Here is a 5,834-nt window from a genome sequence, read left to right as displayed (position 1 = left end):
AGAGAGAGACTCTCAAATATATTTATATATATTATAGTTATATATATATATGACCTACACACATATGTATATATATATATATATATATATAATTAATAATCAATCTAGATGTTATATTATTGTTATTACTCTCTGGCACAGCACTTAACTGGTTTGAATCCTACTTGAAGGACAGAGAATACTTTGTGTCTGTAGCTAATTACACATCAGAGCTGACTAAAATGACATGTGGTGTTCCCCAAGCTTCAATACTGGGGCCTCTTCTGTTCAACATCTACATGCTTCCACCAGATCAGACTATGGAAAACAACAACAATAATTATGCAGACGACACACACATCTACATAACTATATCACCAGGGGACTATCATCCCATACAAGGGCTGGGTAACTGCATTGAACAAATCAACAACTGGATGTGCCAGAATTTTCTTCAATTAAACAAAGATAAAACAGAAGTAATTGTTTTTGATACCAAGGACGAACGATTGAAAGTCAGCGCTCAGCTTCAATCACTGATGTTAAAACTCACAAACCAAGCCAGAAATCTAGGTGTAGTTATGGATTCAGACCTCAACCTGAACAGCCTCATCAAGACAATTACAAAATCAGCCTCCTATCACCTGAAGAATATGTCAAGGATTAGAGGACTTATGTCTCAACAGGATTTGGAAAAACTTGTCCATGCATTTATCTTCAGCAGACTGGACTACTGTAACGGTGTGTTTACTGGTCTCTGTAAAAAGTCAATCAGAACGCTGCAGCTCGAGTCCTTTTAAAACAATATTTTAATTATTTCACAGAGTGACCTACATTCAGCTGTTGCAGATGTAATTGCTGATGTTGGACTCACAATAAACATGATAGTCGCGCCAGCTTGTGGTGCATCAATGCAATGACACTTTATTGATTATACAGAATATACATATACATTCCATTCAGAGGCTCTGAAATGCATTAAGGGAGGGAGAGAGAGGGAGAGAGAGAGAGAGAGAGCGAGAGAGAGAGAGAGAGCGAGAGAGAGAGAGAGTAGTATATTACAACGTGATGCTGTAGATCACGGATTCCCAAAGTGTGGTGCGCGCACCCCTGGGGGTGCGCGAGCTGCCTCTAGGGGGTGCGCTAGAGGAAACATGTAATGGTGGTCTAATGGTGTAATAATTAATATTAGATACAATTTTAAAAAAATTTAAGTGGGATTTTTCACAAAATAAAAACATGAATTATAAAAATTCCCTTTGTAAGATTTAAATTTAAAATTAAAAACTTACAATTTAATAAATAAATGCACTTCAGCTCCGCCAGACTGTCTTTTAGTACACTAGCCAGCCTAGCTTGTGCAGCTAACGTCAGCTAACAGCTAACTCCATTCATTCACCAACATTCATGCAAATATGCTAAACTGGCTGAAATCGGGGAAACTGTCAGGTGGGACATCTGAAGCTATCAGTCATAAAAGAGGAGAGGAACAGAGAGAGAGAGAGAGAGAGAGAGAGAGAGAGAGAGAGAGAGAGAAACGGAGAGGTGCGTTGGGGAGAGACCGGGAGAAGAAATCGAACAGCTGTGTCCACACATGTTGAGATGTACATGACTATGTCCTCATCATTGTGTTATTGTGGATCATCATCACGTCAGCCTTCTACGGGCATCATGCAAAATGTCACCACAACATTCATTCACCTATTGATGTCAACACAGATTAATAGGACGCTGCTGGTCTCAGTCAGGTCTGGAACCAGAGGATCAACATCAGATCAGAGCTGTGGACTCAAAGACGGTTCCTGAGCTTCTTCTTTGTGAATCTGGTAGCTGAGTAGCTTCATGTCGTTAACAGGAGAGGTCCGCATGTGTTCAGGTGTGTCTTCATGTCATCTGTCCATCACAAGAGTCACAAGGTTATTTTAAGGAACCGGATGTTCAGAATGTAAAAAAATTAGGAAAACAACTGAAAGATTAAAAATTGTTTTGCAATTATAATGTAAGAAGTATTTTCAGGAAACATGATTCAAGCACGTATGAAAACCAAAGAATGTCTAATTTGTAGGTAAAGTAATGCAACACGGATAAAGTGGAGGATTTTAACGACTTTATAACCTGCTCGGTAGTTTAACCTATGATGTTGATTATACTTCGTATTAATAATGTAAATGTGTAAAGTAACTAAATAAATATAAAAGTACATATCGTCAGTAGAAGTATAAAGAACAAATACCTCGTATTTTTACTCAAGAACAGTACTTTCCCATGTTGAAACTGTTAATCAAGATTAAGAAGAAAGTGTTTTCTACCAAAGTGTCATTGTTCATTTCCACCACTAGATGGCGCAAAGTACTAACGTTTATAATTCGACACACATTGACTCTAATGAAGAAAACTACTTTTGTTTGTTAAAAGATCAAAATGTAACAAAGAACAATCACTGTTGATCATTTAAGTCATTATATTGAGAAACCTTATAAAAATAATTATTAAGTATCTCAAAATAATGACTTATAAACTCAAAATAATGACTTATAAACTCAAAATATTGAAAAAGTGCCTCAATATTTTGAATTAGTATTTCAAATAAATTACTTAGCATCTCAAAACAATGAGAAACATTCTGAAAATTCGTATTCAGTACCTCTAAATAATGAGTTACCATCATAAAATTATGACTTAGTATCTCAAAATGATGACTTATAAACTCAAATAATGACTTTGAAATTTAAATGAATGACCGAGTATTTCAAAATGAATGACTTAGTATCTGAAAATGTAAAATTGTCTGTATATTTTGAATTACCATCTCAAAATAATGACTTATCAACTCAAAATAACTACTTAGTATCTCAAGAAAAGGAGAAACCTCCCAAAAACTTTGTCACAATACCTCAAAGCTACGAGTTAGCGTCTCTTTCTCATCATTTTAAGATACTAACTCATTATTTTAAGGTAGTTTCTCATTAAAATCACTGATATGATCTATTTGTTTTTCATCACCGTGGCAGAAATGTTTTTTTCTATAATTCTATATCGACACAAACACATTTTACAAGTTTTCTGTCTGAACTTGAACATCGACTCTTTCACACGAGGAAGCAGACTGAAGAAGCAGAGCGTGGCTGCTGTGAGGTGACCATAAATTAAATGCAGATATGATACGAAACCTTAAAGCTGCTGAGTCAGGCCTCTTGTCAGACATCCTGATCGTCATCAGCCCCCCCCCCGTCTCTGTCTCTCTCTGTCTCTCTCTCTCCCTCTGTCTATCTCTCCCTGTCTCTCTCTGTCTCTCTCTCTCGCCATGTCTCTCTCTCTTCCTCTGTCTATCTCTCCCTGTCTCTCTCGCTCTGTCTCTCTCTGTCTCTCTGTCTCTCTCGCTCTCTCTCTCTCTCTGTCTCTCTCTTGTCTCTCTCTCTCCCTCAGTCTCTCTCGCTCTCTCTCTCTCCCTCTCTCTCCCTCGGTCTCTCTCTCTCTCTGACTCTCTCTCTCTCTCTGTCTCTCTCTTGCCTCTCTCTCTCTCTCTGTCTATCTCTCTCTGTCTCTCTCGCTCTCTGCCTCTCTCTCGCTGTGACTCTCTCTCTCCCTCTGTCTCTCTCTCTCTCTCCCTCGGTCTCTCTCCCTCGGTCTCTCTCGCTCTCTGTCTCTCTCTCTCTCTCTGGGCTCAGGGCCAGATTAACCCTCTGATATGGAACCAGTTTAGCCTTCTTCCACTTTTACTTCATGATTTTCTACATTTTCCAGAAGAGGTAACGAGCTCATTCTAACCAGCTGTTGGAGGTTGAAAGGTCACATCGTTCCCTTCTTCTTAGTTAAAGGTCTCTATTTTCATCATGAGCACAAATAGGTTTAAGTCGAACCTAATGAACTCTGTAGATATCAAGCAGCTCAGTATTGAGATCCTTTACTTAAAGTTACTGTGAGGAACTTTTAACTGGTCCCGGAGGGAGGAGGAGAGCTCAGCTCCCGGCAGCCTCCTCCTCCTCCTCCGACACAGACACCACGCTGCTGGAGACCCAGGACGCATTGCTGGACCCGCTGGAGGGAAGGGAGGCACGGGAGAACCAGAACCAGGACTGAGAGGGGCAGACTGTCAGACCCTGCTGCAGTAAAATGAGAGGATTTCTAAAGAGACTCTGGCGCTCAGAGACACTACCACTTTAGACCACAGGGGGCGACAGAATCAACACTAAATGAAAGTTCCTTGTAGTAACTTTGAGTATAAATGTGTCAATACTACAGTGTAGAAATACTCTGTTACAAGTAAATGTACAAAAGTATTACCATCAAAATATACTTAAAGTAAAAGTACTCACTATGCAGAAAGGGTCAATGATATATATATACAGTATATCTATTACAGTATATCTTAAACAGTTTTCCTAAACCAAACTAAGTGGTTTTGTTGCCAAATTTTCTGTGAAGAATGAAGTTTATTTTGAAAAGACACTGTGCATGTAACAAGAGTATATCGACACGATAACACTTGTTACTAACGTAGCGTAGAGCGCCGCAGTTTGAAGTGTCTGTATTTGATGGGTGGAAATGTGTTCAGCTCTCAATGAAGTGCACGTCGGTCACACGCTGTGAAGAAACAAACAGTCGCTGCGGTCACGTAGAGATTTATTTTATCCTTTGATTAAAAATGATCTGAAATAAACACAGTTTACATAAAGTGACGATGGTGGTGAAGAGGCCACAGAACAGGCCGTCCTTCTCAACAAGGCCACAGAGACAACAACATGGCAGCCGTTTGTTAGCGCTCATCTTCCCTCCAACACACACACACACACACACACACACACACACTTAAACAAACACACACACACCTAACATACACACACAAACACAAGTAACTCCAGTCATCACACTAAACAAGCTAAAACCTCCCAAAATAAGTCTAGAGACAAAATTAAAAAATATTCACCTAACAACACACACACACACACACACACACACACACACACACACACACTAACATACATTCACACACACATGCACAAACACACACACACACTAGCATACACACATTTTATTTGCCTCTCATGGAATTAAAAATGTCAGTTTATTTTCATTCTTTTGGTTTTAATTGAGAGGCAAGTTGGCACATACAGGATAATAATAATAAGTTATATTATATTATATTACTTTCATAAATTTGTTCATCTTTTCCCTGTAAATATATGACTCTAATTTCATAGAAATTAGATTTCTATGAATCAGATTTTGTTTTCGCAAATTTATGACTATAATTTCAGAAAGAATTAAATTATTTTTTTGTAAATTTTTCAATTTTTTTCCCACGTAGATATATAACTTTAATCTCTGAATGTTACGCCCCTCTCCTTGCTCCATAATTACTATTTTATTACACCTATAATGGCCCTAATTGCCATCGCAGATATTTTACATCACTGAGCTAAACAACTAAATATAACTGTAAACCTGAATCTGTTGTTTATTTCACCTGCTAATGTTTGGTTGTTGTGTTATTTGTGACACACTCTATGAAGGGCCGTTAGACACTATCCAGAAATACTAAACACTAATAATTGTATTTTTTGATGATGATTTTCAGTGGATTCTCTCTGTTGAACTCTCCCTCTGTGTTCCGAGGCCGACGTTTGACATTTGGTGAATGAGCAGAGCAAACACGACTCACATGAACAAAAGGGAGTAAAGTCCCGTCGTCTGACAAAGTAAACATGTCAGTCCGCAGCCTCGAACACAGAGATCGTGACGCTTCTCCTTATCTGACCAACAAAAAGAGTCACAGTAAACACTCGGTCACTGACTGGTGAGATGGAAACACACACACACACACACACACACACACACACACACACACACACACA

The sequence above is a fragment of the Anarrhichthys ocellatus genome, unplaced genomic scaffold, assembly GCF_004355925.1.
Source record: "Anarrhichthys ocellatus isolate YVR2014 unplaced genomic scaffold, GSC_Weel_1.0 scaffold8, whole genome shotgun sequence".
Lineage (NCBI taxonomy): Eukaryota > Metazoa > Chordata > Actinopteri > Perciformes > Anarhichadidae > Anarrhichthys > Anarrhichthys ocellatus.
This window is presented reverse-complemented; position numbering follows the sequence as displayed.